This window comes from Ahaetulla prasina, chromosome 8 (genome assembly GCF_028640845.1).
Source record: "Ahaetulla prasina isolate Xishuangbanna chromosome 8, ASM2864084v1, whole genome shotgun sequence".
In the NCBI taxonomy this organism is placed as follows: domain Eukaryota; kingdom Metazoa; phylum Chordata; class Lepidosauria; order Squamata; family Colubridae; genus Ahaetulla; species Ahaetulla prasina.
In genome coordinates, this window is record NC_080546.1 from 25,599,006 (window position 1) to 25,617,534 (window position 18,529).

The 18,529-nt window shown below is 40.0% G+C and overlaps 1 protein-coding gene across 2 annotated transcripts in view; it reads left to right on the forward strand.

The window, feature by feature from the left end:
• Positions 1–1,989: 1,989 nt before the first annotated feature.
• The window catches only part of NFKB1 (nuclear factor kappa B subunit 1), an 82,111-nt gene continuing 65,571 nt past the window's right edge, over positions 1,990–18,529 (forward strand). The window contains exon 1 of one of the 2 annotated variants that reach the window (XR_009156241.1): positions 1,990–2,326. The gene's annotated coding sequence lies outside the window, so the exon portion shown is untranslated. The remainder of the gene's footprint in view (positions 2,327–18,529) is intronic. The other variant, XM_058192333.1, reaches the window with a different exon arrangement.

Consider the following 18,529-nt stretch of genomic DNA (forward strand, 5'->3'; position numbering starts at 1 on the left):
AACAGACAACAAGTGGTCAAAATTGGCAATGCTTTATCAAATCCTGTTCCTGTCAAGAGTGGCGTTCCTCAAGGCAGCGTCCTTGGACCAACACTCTTTATACTATACATTAATGATCTTTGTGACCATATCTCAAGTAATTGTGTTCTCTTTGCTGACGATGTCAAACTATTTAACACCACAGACAATACTTCTATCATTCAAAACAACCTTGATCATCTAACGCTTGGTCTAAAATTGGCAGCTCAAATTTCAACCAGCAAATGCTCAGTCTTACATATAGGAAAAAGAACCCAAACACTAAGTACATACTAGATGGACATTACCTTACTGACGACCCCCATCCCGTTAAACACCTTGGAGTTTTCATGACAAATGATCTAAGTGCCAAAGCCCACTGCAACTACATAGCAAAAAAAGCTCTAAGAGTTGTAAACCTAATCTTGCGTAGCTTCTTTTCCAAAAACACCACACTACTAACCAGAGCATATAAAACATTTGCTAGACCAATTCTAGAATACAGCTCGCCTGTTTGGAACCCTCACCACATCTCTGACATCAATACAATCGAACGTGTCCAGAAATATTTTACAAGAAGAGTTCTCCATTCCTCTGAAAACAATAAAATACCTTATCCCACCAGACTTGAAATCCTAGGCTTAGAAAGCTTGGAACTCCATCGTCTTCGACAAGACCTCAGTTTAACTCATAGAATCATCTATTGTAATGTCCTTCCTGTTAAAGACTACTTCAGCTTTAATTGCAATAATATTAGAGCAACTAATAGATTTAAACTTAATGTCAACCGCTTTAATCTAGATTGCAGAAAATATGACTTCTGTAACAGAATCATCAATGCTTGGAATAGTTTACCTGACTCTGTGGTCTCTTCCCATAATCCTAAAAGCTTTAACCAAAAACTTTCTACTATTGACCTCACCCCATTCCTAAGAGGACCATAAGGGGCGTGCATAAGCACACAAACGTGCCTACCGTTCCTGTCATAAATAAATAAATAAATAAATAAAGCTTTCAGGAAGAGTCTGGATTGCCATCTGCCAAAAATGGTGTGGGGTCTCCTGCTTGAGGGGGGAATGTTGGACTAGATGACCTACAAGCAGGGGTGAAATCCATCAGGTTCTGACAGGTTCTGGAGAACCGGTAGCGGAAATTTTAAGGAGTTCGGAGAACCGGCAAATACCACCTCTGGCTGGTCCCAGAGTGGGGTGGGAATGTTGATTTTGCACTATCCTTCCCCCAGGAGTGGGGAGGGAATGGGGATTTTGCAGTATCCTTTCCCTGCCACGCCCACCAAGCCACCCCCACAGAACCGGTAGTAAAAAAAATTGGATTTCACCACTGCCTACAAGGTTCCTTCCAACTCGGTTAATCTGTTAAAACTCTGACTCTCTTTAGCACAGTAGAAGATAACAACATTAAAACCAAGCAATTTTTTAATTTTACGCAACAGTATGCACAAGCCATTTCTATAGCAATAAACCTATCTAATTAGCAAAAGCAAGATCAAAGTTACTTTTGATAGCAAGCAACTTCAAAATAGAAACAAGGTGATGATAGATAGATAGATAGATAGATAGATAGATAGATAGATAGATAGATAGATAGATAGATAGATAGATAGATAGATTCTCTTCTTCGGGTAAAAGAATCCCATTTCTTTCCTTATTTATCTTCCCTATCCTCGCAACGAAAGAGTCATCTCTGGCGGCCGGCATTACTTCCCCTTGTAAAGCAGGAAAACGCTTTGGAGCCAGGGCGTGCCAGCTTAGCTTCCGTGTAATAAACTCGCGAGGGCCCCCGGCGGGTTGCCCAGCCCCGGCCACCACCCTTTCTTTGCTTCCAACCCTCCCCGGGGGCGTCTTTTCTTTCGCCGCTCATCTTTCAACGTCAGTGGGAATTTCCAGCTAGGAAGTGAGAGGGAGGCGAAAGTGCGGCAGGGGAAGGAGCTCAGAAGTGGGCGGGCAGGAGGGAGGGAGGTGCGAGGCGCTCGGGGTCGCGCTCCCAGGGAGCGTGCCCGCGCCCGGTTGTTTGTATCTGCGTGGGCGGCAAGGCGGCCGAAGAAGTCCTCGCGGGACCCGGACAGGCGACGGGTCGCGGGGTTTCTTTCTTTTTATATTTCTTTTTGCTTCCTTCTGCCGCCACCACCGATCCCGCACAGCCTTTGCGCCGTGATATGGCGCTCTTTTGACCCAGGACTTCTCCGCCACGGTCGCCTGCCCTTCTCCCACCGCGCTTGGTCTCCGATCCGAGGTCCTCCTTCCTTTCCTGGGTGAAAGTTCTCGGGAATACCATTCCCGAGTGTAAGGTGAGTCCCGGGTGTGTGTCCATCCCCACGACCCGGCTTCTTATGCTCGGGGCTAGCGGGAAAAACCCGCGAGGGTGCGCTTTCAGTGCCATGCGGAAACGTTGCAAAGTAGGGAAAGAAACTTTTTTTCCCCCTCCAAGCGCGACGGTGGCTTCGTCCCGTGGGTTTATGGCAAGCCAGGCGGCTCTTCCCCCCCCCTTTTTTTTTTTTTTTTACGATCCCCGGATTTTTGGCGGCCCCAGCTTCCCTGACAGCCGCGGTCGGTCTTTAGGCTTGACAAACTGGGCTGGGTTTTGGGATGGAGAGACCTGATGCGCTCTTCAGCCCAGTTTATACTAGTCCATAGGGTCACATGCAAAGAGATCCAAAGCAATTCTCTGTCTTTATGGATTATAATAGAGGTCGCTTTAGCAATGGATTTTGGGGTGGGATAGGATTTCAGTAGGATTAAGTCTTAAAAGCGGGGATGGTTATAGATCCGGCAACCTTGTTTTAGTTGTAGATGATCTGAGCTTGACTTCTAGAGAGGCCATAACATTTGCTGTATGGAAATCTGTATTTTGTCACATTGCTCTGTGTGTGTGTGTGTGTGTGTGTGTGTGTGTGTGTGTGGTGTGTGCATGACATCAACAGAACTTTCTACTTCCTCATTCCTTCGTAAAAGACGAGACACTATTCCTTCTTCACAGAAACTTTCTGGAGCACATGGTTTTTAGGCCTTCCCTAAATGATGCATCCAATTAATGAAAAGTTGCAACTTTTTCCATTTGCCACAGATTCTTCTAGAGGGGTGCCAAAGACCAACATGCAACTAGTAAAGCTTCCCCCCATTACTTCCTCTCTATTTCAGGAACAGTCTCAGTCTGCACATGGCAGCCTCAACACATTTACAACTGTTAAAGACATAAAAGTTTTGCTGGGAGAAAAAGGTGGCAGGAGTCTTTGATAAGGGGTACAGGATCTTGTGGGAATGTGTGATCGGCTTTCTCATGCTTGCATTGTTCAGAAAAAGGCCATTTGGGCAAAACCAGTGAAAGTGTTTATACTTCAGATGGCAACTTCACTGATACTGAAAGTAGTCTTTTAGCTTTCTGGAATGAATAAAGACAAGTTTCTCTTGCAATGATGTAAATGTTTTATCTCTTTAGTGCCAAGATTTTATTGAACTGATTTGTTAGACTGATGTTTTGTCTCTCCGCTGGTGACTTAATATTGTGTGTAAGAATATTTCTTCCAAATTTTCTCTGAGACAGATAGACTAGCCTGAGAGAGTGACTGGTCCGTAGTCATTCAATACAGTTTCATGGCTGAAGAGCACTTGAACCTGAGTCTTCTTATCTTTAACCTAATGCTTTCAATGCATTTAATCCAACATCTAATCATGTTTGATGCTGATTGTCCTATATGAAGCAAACATGGGATTAGGAGCTGAATATTTTTTTTAATGTGACTGTCATTTTTTTCTCAGATGAATGTAATATTTATCGTTGTTGGTATGACTTTTCCTAAGTATGAGGGCTAGAACTGTTATTGCATTGTTCTGCTAAAAAAGATCTGATTCTTAAAAAGGCCCTCAAAGAAAAGAAAATTGATATACGAACAGAGTGTAAAAATGACCAGAAATGGAGAAAAGGGAAATAGATCCAGTATGTTTATCAGTGCTAAGTTCTGCTTTGGAAACTTTTAATATTTTGAGCATAAGAGAACATGTCTACTTAAATGAAGGAAGGTAAATCAATCTAAAAGTCAGACATCTGAGTCTAGGTTTATATTAATCTCTAATACTGGTAAGAAATAATTATTATCACAGCATAAATAGGAAGTTTCCTATAAAAATACATTATATAAGTAAACTATTGTTGTTTCTTGATACCTAACTTAGATTCTTTTGGCTGTTTTGATTGAATAATATCAGTGGTGCAATTCTAGCCTGCAGTTTGATGATAATTACATGCCAATTCTTAGTGACCACAAAGATAAATTTACTCCATGATGATCTGTTCCCAACCTAATCTTCAGCTATTTCAACCGTGTACCCGTCACCTCTGTAACTGAGTCCATTCACCTTATTGCTGGTCATCCGCTTCTCTTTCCTTTCACTTTTCCCATTGTTAGAGCTTTCTCTGGAGGAAAAATGCAATCTAGGCATTGTTTAAGTGAAGCACATTTAAGGAACTATGCAGATGAAGCTGAGATGGGATAGGTGAAGCAGGGCATATGCCTTTGCGTTTTGACCGTTATTGTGGATTGTCAAATGCCTTGTTGAGATTATTAGGAAAAGTCTGTACTGAATAGAAATGGGAGCTGTATGTCAGTGCAATTCAAGAAGCTACATCTGCCTTTTAAGTATTAGACAAGGGATATATTAGACTTGGACATAAGGAGAAAGGACATTGTGAAGTCTGCCCTCTATTAATTTACGAGTGCTCTATATTCTGAAATAAATTGTACTTTTTCCACAATATAAGGTATTTTGGCATGAAAATATGATTTGTTGAGTCAATAATTTATAAAGGAAAAGCTGAAATCGGATTGTAAAACATTTCTTTCTTTGCAGCTAAGCTTTGCACAATTTACAAGATTAAGATTTCCTTAATAAGTACCAATTCTAAAGATACTCAGTAGTGGTTTTGTATTATTAATAACAAATACTGGCTACTTACATGTTCAGTTTTATGCAATTATTGTATTTTCCAGTTTTTGTGACTTCTGTGTTATTGTTCAATGTATTGTTTTTAAATTAAAAATACCTCTTATCTGAAACGTATATGAAGCTTTGTTGTTTTTTGGTTGATTCTTCACCAAGAAATAAGTTCTTTTCTCTACAATGAGTCTGTTAGAAATGATGATGACACGAAATACAGCCTGCCTTTGTATTGTATCAACCCTGAATTTTATCTATTTCAAAACCATTGCTACATTTTCTAGTCTAATGCCACTAGAATGCTGAGGTTGACACCTCTATGTTCCAAAAGTGGTATTGGTGTGTCTGCTATCCTCTGACTGGAGATATGATATATCCATAATTATCATTGGTAACCTCAATTGCCTTGCATATGTTAAAATTAGATGAATAGATCTCAGGGGCTGCCACAAAGAAGAGGGAGTCAAACTATTCTCCAAAGCACCTGAGCGTAGAATAAGAAGCAATGGGTAGAAACTAACAAAAGAGAGAAGTAACTTAGAACTAAGGAGAAATTTCCTGACAGTTAGAACAATCACTGGAACAACTTGCCCCCAGAAGTTGTGAATGCTCCAACACTGGAAGTTTTTAAGAAGATGTTGGGTAACCATTTGTCTGAAGTGGTATAGGGTTTCCTGCTAAAAGGTCCAAGGTCCCTTCCAACTCTGTTATTCTATTCTATTCTATTCTATTCTATTCTATTCTATTCTATTCTATTCTATTCTATTCTATTCTATTCTATTCATGCTTGTGTGAGTGCAAGCATGAAGCCGTAAGCACCAGCCTGAAGATGACTAGTGAGACCTCGTCAAAACATCGCCAAGATACTCTCAACCTTACATAGGAAAAGACCCGAATACGCCAAGACCTACATATATATATATATATCAGTGGTGGATTGACCCGGTTCACAAGAACCAGTAGTAAAACTGGTGGGAGGCTCCCCTCACCGACCCGGATGTCATCAGGAAGCTTCTGTGCATGCGCGCTCACGCACTGCCCCATTGTGAACCGGTAGTAAAGATAAGTAGAATCCACCCTGATATATATATTTTGCATAATGGTTCACGGTCCTAGGTATACATTGTGTTATATATTTTATTCCATCAGATGGATCTTCCTAATTTAGTTATATACAAACAGTAAAACACACAAGGGTTCATTAACTGTGTGAAGATAGAATTAAAATACCATATAAAAACTACAGGTTAGACAAAATTTACAGCATCCTCTCCTTAAAACAAAGGCCAACCAGATGCCTCCAAACATTGACATCCAAAATTTGAATTTATAGCTAGTCTGAAGTGCAAAATATAATATTCAAAAGAACTCTGGGCCCATGTCAGACCTGTCTGGCTTTCTTGTTAGCAAGAGCATCTTATGATAAATGGAAAATAATCAGATAAAATAATATTCTAAGCTACTAAAAACGTATAATGAAAATGCATGACTTAATAAAAATTAAATTTAACATTTATAATATCAGGTTTTTGCCAATCTCAGTTTCTGGGATAATGTCATTGTACATTAAGAGAATGAAAAACAAATGTAAATAATAATTGCTGCTTAATTCATTAAAAAACACAATCCCATGCACTGTCTGTATTCTTATCTTTAGTTTAAAGAGATCTTCTTTATTGGGTTATCAGGCAATTGGTTGCATTGATAACCCAATAAATATAACGTATGTTATCAAATTCTAGGTAGTCTTTGATTTACAACCATAATTGAGCCTGGCAAATGCAGTGGTCATTAAGCAAACATGGCAGTTGTTAAGCAAACCCATTGTTCACTATGGATCAAGTTTTACTACTTTGCCAGAAGTAAACTCTGGTTTCTGTCAGAGCTGTTGTAAATCATAGTCACATAATTGCGAGGGGCTCATATTGACCACAAATGCAGTTGCCGAACACCCAAAATGTGGTCATGTCATAGGTGGGCTTCACATAATTTAACAAGCGGTTCGCCTAGTGCAGGCCTATGTGTGGCTCAGGCTGTTAGAAGCCTGTTATTAAAACACAGCTGCCTGCAATTACTGCAGGTTCTAGTCGCACCAGGTCCAAGGTTGACTCAGCCTTCCATCCTTTATAACAGGGGTGTCCAAACTTGGTCCCTTTAAGACTTGTGGACTTCAACTCCCAAGTCCCTCAGCCAGCAAAGCTGGCTGAGGAACTCTGGGAGTTGAAGTCCACAAGTCTTAAAGGGACCAAGTTTGGACACCCCTGCTTTATAAGGTAGGTAAAATGAGGACCCAGATTGTTGGGGGGGGCAATAAGTTGACTTTGTAAATATACAAATAGAATGAGACTATTGCCTTACACACTGTAAGCCGCCCTGAGTCTTCGGAGAAGGGCGGGATATAAATGTAAAAAAAAAAAACAACCTGAAAATGTGAGCTCATGTGCTCTCTGTGCACGTGCCTTCCGCACTTGCACATGGCTTCAAACACACAGTGATTTCATGCACGCGGCTTCTAGCACACCTTCTCAGGCAGCCGCAGTGAGTAGAGCAGGTGAGGTACGGAAATCAGCTGGTCTGTGTGGGCAGGGTGAACAAGTGAACAGAGAGTGAGAAATATAGGAGGGGATAGTCTATCATATTGAACCTAATTGTGGTGTTATATTGCATTCAGAAGTCTGAAAGCCCATGGATAAAAGCTATTTTTAGCCTGTTCGTTCAGCTAGCTGTGCTTCTATATCTCCTGCCTGATAAGAGAGTAAAGAAGTGCTGACCAGGGTGTGAATCAGTGGTGAAATCTGAACTGGTTTGCTACCGGTTTGCTGGCCGCGCATGCATGCTGCACGCCAAATGCACGCTGTGTGTGCACGCGCATGCGCAGTACACAGCAGAAGGAGGCTTGGGAAGGTAAGTAGAACAGTGAGAGGGGGGGATCAGCTGTGCCACGTGATTTAGCTTTGCTAGAAAGCAGGATTTCCTGCTTTCTAGCAAAGCTAAACTGTACGGAAATACCGGTTCCGAGAAACCGGTAGCTTTTTTTCCACAACCGGTTCTCCCAAACCGGTAGTTTTTATCACTACCGGTTCATCCAAACCAGAGCGAGCCGATAGCATTTCACCCCTGGTGTGAATCATCCGTGAGGATTTTCCTCACTCTGTTGAGGCAGTGGGTCCTGGCGATTTTGTCCAGTGGTGTCAGGGACAGCCCATAATTTTTTGTGCTGTGCTCATCACCCTCTGTAATGCCTTTCTGTCCGCAGCTGTCAAGCCAGCATACCATACTGTAACGCAATATGTAAGGACTCTTTCTATTGTAGACCAGTAAAAGGAAGCCATCAGTCATTGTTCCACCTGATTTTTCCATAAGATCCTAAGGAAATGGAGTCTCTGTTGAGCCTTCATGACCACCTGGATCATGTTATTTTTCCAGGTGAGATCCTGGCTAAGGTGGACTCCCAGAAATTTGAAAGAGGAAACCCTCTCCAAACAGCCCCCCTTGGTGTAGAGTAGGGCAGGTTCCTCACAGCTTCTGGAAGTCTAACACCTTCTCCTTTGTCTTGCTGGTATTTAGATGCAAGTTGTTTTCTGAGCACCCATGTGGATAACTTCTGGACTTCTCTGTATGCTAATTCGTCTTCTCCTGTAATAAGACCCAGTACAGGGCTATCATCTGAAAACTTTATTATCATGTTCCAGTGTTTTAATCAACCTTCAAGGTTGTCTTATTGCATTATTGCTATTTCCTTCCTCTTCCTAAGAGAAATACAGAACTGGGAGGTGGGGAATCCATTTTGCGTTTCACAATTGCTTCATTTGATGCTAACCAAGATTTGTTTGTGAAATTTGGGGTGGTTTATTTTGATTTCTGCATGGATTTAAAATAGGTGATTGAAATTTTGCAACTATGTTTGGAAGCTTTGCAAAACAGTGGAATAGAAGGAGATAAATACACTTCTGAAGAATGAATAGTTGATTAAGAAATCAAGATATAAGCTTTTTAGATATTTGGTACTATTGAATAATTTCATCTTTTTTTAAAAGACATATCTTCCTTTTGGAGTTAGATAAATGATTTATATTAAAAAAATCAAGTTCCTGTTTGCATTCACATTTACGTCTCTTCATTTTTTTATGTCAGTGTATTGAAATTTCATTTCCAATTAAAATAATTAAGTACTGACCATATTATATATACTGTGCATTTTATTCTTATTTTGGTTGAAATGCATGAAACGTTCATATGTTTATTCCACTTCGTTTAATATAGAGACACAAATAGTTTGCATGTACTAAAAAGCAATTTGTAATGTAACTAAAATGTTTGTGTACAGTATCTTGAACTTGGCAAGCAGGTTTATTTGAGAGTCAAATAAATAGATAGGCAGAAGTTATGATTAGTACTCTTAGGTTTTAATCAATAATTAGCTTTAGTTGATTATGTGGTTACAAATTAAGGGAGATGAATCAAAGAATATATGTATTCATTATTATTATATTAATTTTGAATGGATTGTAAAAAGGAACACAAAATAATATATTGAAATTATATATTTTTGCTTTCAAAACAATTATAATTTATAATAAATTTAGATTATTCTTCCATAGTGATAATCTATAAAGGTGTTTGTTCTGTTGCCCTTTTACCTATCCATTGCTGGACTGATCAACTATATTCTTCAGAAAACTAATTTTTTAAAAAAAACTGTAAACTCTTATACATATTTGGAAATACTGTATTGAAATTGATCTGTACAGAGATCAGATGGTATTTATTTATGCTAAATGAGTAATATGGCATATTTGTTTTTCAAATTATTTCATCCATTCTTGAACATTATGCTATCTTAATAATTCAGTACCATAGTAGAATTTTTAGGGTGTGATGATAAAAGCTTTTTTTTTAAACTAACCAAACTAAAACTATTTATTTAAATTAGGTGTTTTGGATCGCATTTGAATATTTCAACAAAAATTCTGTTATAAAAATTGCAATTGGATATGCAATCATAGTATACCAATTCAAAATATGTATACCATAAGAATTATGAAATAAACACCACTTCTCCAGAAAAGTAAATTCTCCCTATTTGTCAATCTTATGGTAAAAGGAACTATAAAGCTGGCTTGACCGGTTTCTCTTGAAAAGAGGTAACTAATAGAGAAAAGAGGAAAAATCTTTTGAATCATAAGGTTTTCTGAAGAACTGGAATTCTTTGCGGTACATTTAAAGACCCGTGCAAACTTACACTATGGATTTCTAACTAGCTGGGACTGTGCTGAAAAGAAATCCAATTAACTTTTAACACCAAAAGGGTTTTACCACCAATTATGAGACCAGTTCCATTCTGTGCTAGCGCCGCACAGTGGAATAGAAAAGTCTTGAGCTCGCGTTTAAAAGACCGGAGGTCGGGGAGTTGACGAAGCCCCGGAGGCAACTCATTCCATAGGGCTGGAGCCCCCACAGAAAAGGCCCTCCCCCTAGGGGCCACCAGTCGACATTGTTTGACTGACGGCACCCTGAGGAGGCCCTCCCTATGGGAGCGCACAGGTCGATGGGAGGCTATAGGCGGCAGTAGGCGGTCCCGAAGGTAACCCAGTTGTTCTGTTTCCCTTCCCCCAATACTCCCAGCAAAGAGTCCGTCAGAGGCCTTCCTTTTTTTTCCTTTTATTTACATAGATACATGTCCTGGCCACGTCTACCCACGGGCCTGCCAAGTTTCTGGAGATAACGAGGAAATTATAGATAAGGCCAGAATTACTCACGAATATATTCTTCCCTCCATTGAAATAGTTAGCTCGCGCCAATTCATTAGCTCGCGCCAACTCATTACTTTGTCCAAGACAAAAAACCAGGAAGTCCCGCCTCCTATTTATAGTCTCTGCAGATGTCACTGCATGACAATTATGACTTGGCTTTGTCCCAACTCTTCCGCTGCTGCGCACGGCGATTACGTCTACGTGACCTTGCATCGCTCCAAAACTGTTCTTGGGGCGTTGCCAAATCAGAAGGAGGCTCCATGGAATCAGGCTGGGCCCGAGCCTCCCCTCCCTTTGAGTGGGTGCCAGGGAGGGAAAGGGCTCAAGAGAAGCAGGGCTGGCCAGGTCTTCTCCCTCACTTTCTGAATCATCCGAGTCCAGGAGTCCGGGTCCAGGAACCTGGGTCACAACACCAGTCCTGTGTCATGGAGTGCTTTAAAGGTGATAACCAGGACCTTGAATTGCACCCGGAAGACCACCGGTAACCAGTGCAGGCTGCGCAGGAGCGGTGTTATATGGGAGCATCGCGGTGCCCCTTCTATCTTTGATTTATGCTTTATGATGACTATGAGTCATTTGGGCTGCAGAACAATTGTTTTTGGCCATTAAGTGTGTCAGTCTATATTTTCCCTCCTCTGTCCATAAAGAGCCTTTTAAGCTATTTTCTCTGATTCATTTTCTTATTGCTTCTCATTCCCAGGCAATAACAAAATTAGATAAATAGTTTTATGTAGAGAATTAGGGAACCATAAATAGGAAGAGTTTTTTTGTCCAGGAGTGCGTTAGAATGATGGCATTGTTCTGTGTTAGTCCTGAAGTTTAAATTATGGTCTCCTTTCTTCTGTCTTTGAATCAACAGCCATAGAGCTCCTAATTTTCTGACCATCAAGGCTTCTGCCACCTATCCCTTGTTTATAAAATGGTATTATTTGATTTTATCAGCTTCAGTCCTTATGGCTTATGATACAATATACTACAGTATTCTTTTCTGGATTGAGATTTGTTTTTGATGTTGTTAGTTGCAAAGTCGTGTCTGACCCATCGCGACCCCATGGACAACGTTCCTCCAGGCCTTCCTGTCTTCTATCATCCTCTGGAGTCCATTTAAGCTCATGCCTACTGCTTCAATGATTCCATCCAGCCACCTCCTTCTCTGTCATCCCCTTCTTCTTTTGCCCTCAATTCTTTCTCAGCATTAGGCTCTTCTCCAGTGAGTTGTTCCTTCTCATTAGGTGGCCAAAATATTTCAGTTTCCTCTTCAGGATCTGGCCTTCTAAAGAGCAGTCAGGATTGATCTCCTCTAGGACTGACCAGTTTGATCGTCTTGCAGTCCAAGGGACTCATAGAAGGCTTCTTCAGCACCATGGTTCAAAGGCCTCAATTCTTTGGCACTTAGCCTTTCTTATGGTCCAACTTTCACAGCCATACATTGCAACTGAGAAAACAATAGCCTTGACTATACGCACTTTTGTTGGCAGGGTGATGTCTCTGCTTTTTAGAATGCTGTCTAGATTTGCCATAGCTTTCCTCCCCAGGAGCAAGCGTCTTTTACTTTCTTGGCTGCAGTCCCCATCTGCAGTGATCTTGGAGGCCAGGAAAATAAAATCTGTCACTACCTCCATTTCTTCCCCATCTATTTGCAGGAATTGAGAGGGCTGGCTGCCATGATCTTAGTTTTCTTAATATTGAGTTTTAAGCCAACTTTTGCACTCTCCTTCGTCACCCACATCAAGAGGCTCTTCAGTTCCTCTTTGCTTTCTGCCATTAGAGTAGTATCATCTGCATATCTGAGGTTGTTGCTATTTCTCCTGGCAATCTTAATTCCAACTTTTGATTCATCTAGCTCCGCCTTTCTCATGAGGTGCTCTGCATAAAAGTTAAATAGGCAGGGCGATAGTATACAGCTTTGCCGGACTCCTTTCCCAATTTTGAACCATTCAGTGGTTCCTTGTCCAGTTCTCACTGTTGCTTCTTGACCCGTATATAGATTTCTCAAGAGATAAATAAGATGATCTGGTACTCCCATCTAACTCTTTATATTACCAATAAAAATATTACAATCATACTTTGTTTTATTGTGCTTAATTTTATTATGCTTCTCAGATATTGCCGGGGTGGTGGTGGTCCATATTGAAAGTTTGTGGCACCATTTTTTCAATAGCCTTTGCTATCTTCATGTCTTTCTATCATATTTTGATAATCTCACAATATTTCATTTTTTTCATTGTATTAATCAGATAATGATTAGATTTTAGCAATAATGTACTTTTAATTAATATATATACATTTATTTTGATATAATGCTATGGCACACTTATTAGACCACAATATAATGCAAACATACCTAACTTTTATATGCCCTGGGGAACAAAAAAAATCATGTGACTTTGTTTTATTGCTTCGGTCTGGAACCAAACACAAAATATTTCCAAGGTTTGTCTCTATGGAGACGTTTCTTTCGTTTTGGTTTTAACTTGGTCAGAAGTTACTGCATTTCAGTAATGTATTAGTGTTCCATTGATACAAAAGAAGGCAGAGAAATGTGAGAAATATATGAGGTTATAGATGTAAGTTATTCAATATGAATCTCTGCAAAATTTTAAATATATAGTAAGGTGATTGTATAGTAAGGCTGAAGAGTTTACTCTACCATCATAAGAAGGTGCATTAAACGACTATGTGGGAATAGTTAGGCTAAGTGGTGGGGTGGGTGGAAATATATACAGAACAATTGGGAAAATGAGTATGTTATAATTATATCATGTATAACAGATATGTTATAATTATATCGTGTATAACAGATCTGAGCAACTGCAAGAGTTTATAAGCTCTCTTTTAAATGGGGAAAGGAATCTATAACTATAACAAAAGTTGGTTTAATTAACTGTAAAACTCCACTAGAATTCTGTCTACTTAAGAGCATACTTTGTAGCTTTAACGTTACGTCGGTATTTTCTTCTTCCCTTCCTTTCCTCCAGTTTAAATTTATTCCCAATCTCATGAATAGTTTGTGGATAGTTCTGAAGAATTCAAAAGCTTGTTCATGATGTTGCAAAATTATCTAAGTTGGAAGTCATCATTACATTTTGGAATTACACATTGTAAAGAAGCATCTCCCAAATTCAACTTCATTGGATAAACCCAAATTATAATGTAGAATCCTTGGTGCTTTCTGAGCTTGGTTGTTTTCTTGCAGATGAAACAGACTAGCTAATGTCTTCAGTACTGCAGGAAAATGGGCTCTGCTCTCTGTTTATATGAGTAGTTTGCCTGACAGTGGGGACATTGCTATGTATTTCCTTGATTAGACTGTTGTTTACTTTTTGATTGTTTGTCTCAGTTAGTAGTTCTTTGATTAAGATATTATTTGCTACTTGATAGTTTGTTTGGTGTTAATCGGTGTCACCCCCTGCTTATTTGGATGTTGATTGCTGATGAGAAGGTGTTCTGATTTTGCCTTCCATATTTACATGGCATTTCTAGGTGACAGTTTTCTATGAATTTGAAATTGGATAGCAATTATGGATAACACCTGGTACTCTCTTTCCATTGATTCATTGATGATTGTGAACGATCAAGTCATTTTTGACTCTTAGATAGATTTTTTTTCCCTTTATGATTTGTCCCTAATCTGGTCTTTCAAGTCATCCAATGGTGCATTGCTGGATATCTTCTTCTTCTCTTTCCTTCCACCTTTCTCAGCATTAGAGCCTTTTCCAGAGACCTAGGTCTTTGGACATAATATGCTCAAACTAGGATAATTTGAGCCTCATCATTTAGGCCTCGAATGAGAACGGTCGATTGATTTGTTTGATGACCCATCAATTTGTGTTCTTAATTGTCAATGTTATTCTCAAGAGTATTTTCCAAAACCCAGATTCAAAATAGTCGATTTTGCTTCTTCAAAGTCTCTCCTTTGAATCTGAGGATTTTTTTAATGAATGTCATAACACAGTAATTGTTATGTGGGCTCATAAAAGGAAATTGTATTTAGTTAAGATAAGGTACTGTAGGTGATTAGGAAAACTAAATGAGGAGTAGTGTAATGGTAAGTAGGACTGACCTTGGGAGACAAGGGGAAGAGATGCTGCCTGTGGAATAATAGAATAGAATAAAATATAATTTTTTATTGGCCAAGTGTGATTGGACACACAAGGAATTTGCCTTGGTGCATATGCTCTCAGTGTACATAAAAGAAAAGATACGTTCATCAAGAATCATAAGGTACAACACTTAATGATAGTCATAGGGTACAAATAAGCAATCAGGAACCAATCAATACAATACTGATAATCAATATCAGTAAGGATACAAGCAACAAGGTTACAGTCATACAGTCATAAGTGGAAGGAGATGGTGATGGGAATGATGAAAAGATTAATAATAGTGCAGATTCAGTAAATAGTCTGACAGTGTTGAGGGAATTTGTTTAGAGAGTGATGGCCTTTGGGAAAAAACTGTTCTTGTGTCTAGTTGTTCTGGTGTGCAGGGCTCTATAGCGTCGTTTTGAGGGTAGGAGTTGAAACAGTTTATGTCCAGGATGTGAGGAAGGGCCAGGTAAGAAACAGGTAAGAAAAATCTAACTATAAAGTGGGTGGGGCAAATGTCTCAGAAGGGTTCTTCCCTAAGTTCTCGGACTGAGAAGGGAATGGTAAGAGAATTTTACTTTCAGACTTTCAAAAGTAGCTTTACAGTAAAATAGAATTAATTTATCTGGTTGTGTGTTCTGTCTGTTTTATCTATCAGGCTGAGCCTCTTGCTATGTCCGTTATGCAGTTGCAGACTATGCTGCCTCTTATCTGACCTTTCCATAAGCAGCAGCCTGTCTTGCAAGGTTTTTCTCACGTGCCATTATAAGTAGGGATAAATCTTGCTCTACATTGGGTTTTATACCTCTTGAAAAACAAGACCTGCATTTACATATTTATAATACTCTTCAATATGGTTTTGAGCTCCAGTGGGAAACCTGGCAAAAAAATATTGGTTTTGCCCAATTTGTGATAGGCATACCAGAAAATATGCCCTCATTCTCATCTGCTGGCAGGAACTCTTCAAGAATGAAGGTTCTGTAACAAAGTGGGGAATACCGTTTTAGCTTTACTTTACATCACCTTTGTTTCATGATAATTGCTTCCCCTATTTTCTGAGAAAAATTTAAATTCTTAGTTCTGGAATATAAAACTCGAAACAGTTTTATTCGATAAAAAAGTAGATAGAATCCACTATCACCTTTTCTGAGGAACAGTTTTTTTTTAAATGCATATGCTTTTAACTGCAGCTCGCATAACCGAATAGTTTTTTCTAACCAAATGCAAACAATATGACATCATTCCTAAAGGATTGAGTAACAAACTTCTACAGACTACAGCCAAGGTCATGCCATACTGACTCCAAGAAATTCAGCATTCTTTGAAGAGCAAAAATTAAATCTAGTGTCATCTCTACTCTACCACATAAGGTCTTCTCCAAGACGAAGACAACAAACCTTATAGAACAGAGCATATCTCTTTGAAGAACCAGAAACAAACTGCCCATGCTTCTACAAATCTCTACTCACCAAAATGGAAGGACTCAGGATTGGGTAGCATTTCTCCAGTTGGAATTGATGCTGATTTATGGGTCTTCCTAGACTCGTGGCCCTTGCTTAAGGAACAGGGGCCAGCTTTGACTAGAAAGGCCTTACCAAAGGCCTTTATCTTGAGTACCAACTGCACCCTTTCCTGCACCAGGAAGTTTTTCTCATAGTCATTCATGTATTACTCACCTCTGATATCTCATTTGGATTACAGCAATGTGTTCTGTAGGCTCCTTGGAAGCTACAGCTGACTTGAGTAGTTACAATTGTATGGTTGCACCATGGTAAGCTTATATTACACAAAATATACTAGTTACCATTAGGCTTTCAAGTACAATGCAAAGTGTTGGTGGGTTTCTTTGAAAGCCCTATACCTGTGATGGCGAATCTATGGCACACGTGCCACAGGTGGCATGCAGAACCCTCAGCCCAGCTCCACCACCCACGCATGTGAGTCTCCCACCAGCCAGCTGGTCTTTGGGTCTCTGCCACGCATGCCTGGAGGGCCAGGCGCATGCATAAGATGCATATGCCCATGCCTTTTGCACCAACCTGGAAGCCAAAATGGGGTGTGGCAGTGTGGGGCGCATGCACAGAGGGTCCGCTGGCATTGCATTTTGGGGGTTCAGGCACGTGCGCATGCATTCACATGTGTGCACGCTTTGGCCACTCGACACCCAAAAAGTTAATCATCACTGGCCTATACAGCCTGTTCATTTTCAACCTCTCTCCAATTGTCTCTGCCCATCCCATACAATCCATCATGGTTGGCATGCTTCAGATACCCTCACACTCATGGAAGGTAATCTTGTGAGAGACCTGAAGCATGCCTCCTTTATTGCCATTCTTGCCCACAAGGTCCATGTGGCTTCAGCCTGCTGTTCTTCAGGAAGGCCATAAAGAGCTGGCTTTTCCTGCAGGTCCTACCCATTGGGGTTTTATGAGAGCTCTGTATGTTATGATTATTTTAACTTTCTATTCCCCAAACATTGTTTCTATTTGATTTTGTTTATTGCTATATTGTGCTTTGAAGTTGGGTCCATCTTCAACATCAGGTTTTCTCAGGGTTACTTGAAAGACATAACAAATTAGGATTTTTGGGTCCTTTGTGCTGTCTGAATTTAGCTTTTTTTTGCAGATGTTTCATTACTTAGCCAGATAACATCATCGGTACTAGAAAGGAATGGGATTTGCTGTCTGTTTATATACAAGTGCCTTGCCTGTCACTGTTGATGGGAGTGCTCTTGATGGTTCTTTGATTAGGCTGCTATTTGGTGTTTGTCTGAGTTAGTTCCTTGATTAGAGCAGTATTTACTGTTTGATTGTTGGTCTGATATTAAACTTGACCTTAATCTTTGCTTATCTGGATATTGATCGCTCACAAGAATGCATTGCGGTCTTCTAGCTTTTTGATAGTTTCTTTTGACTAGTATGTAGGTGTTGTTTATCTCTATATTCCTGTTGACGGCTGATATAGTTTAAGTTCTATAACATTTTTGGATTTGGCTTGGTCTAGGATACTCACAGTTTCCCAGTTGAAACTATGGTGAACTATGTCCATATGTTGCGGCAGTTAAGAAGTTTTTATCACGGGTTTGACTGCTTGTTGGTTCATTGATGCGATCTGCTAGTCTTCTGCCTGTTTGTCCCACATAGTGGCTGATACAGTCCTTAATATTGTATGTTGTAGATGACTCCTGTTTTTTCTTTTGGGGTTACTGTGTCTTTTGGTTGACTTAAGATATTTTGGAGGGCTTTAGTTCAGGGGTGAAATGGAATCGGCCGATCCAGTGGCAATGATGGCGGGTGGTTCGGAGAACCGGTAGCAAAAATTCCTGCCCCACCCGCCCATGCCCACCCAATCACCCTGTCACCCGCTTGCCCACTTGCCGCTTATTTTAAAAGATGCTTTTAAAAGGTTAAAAAATAGTCTCTGACGATCACAACTGAGCTGTGTGATCGTCAGAGCCTTTTTTTTACTTTTAAAAGCATTTTTTACAACCTATTCGGCCGAATAGGTTGTAAAAAAAAACTTTTAAAAGTAAAAAAAAAAATCACGCGCCACAGCTGATCCCCCCCCTCGCGCTGTTCTACTTACCCCATGCCTTCTTTTGGTGCGCACTGCGTGCGCACACCCCTTCCATTTGGTGCATGGTGCGCACTGCGCATGCGTGCACACAGCGCGCATGTGCAGCCAGCAAACTGGTAGTAAACCAGTTTAGATTTCACCA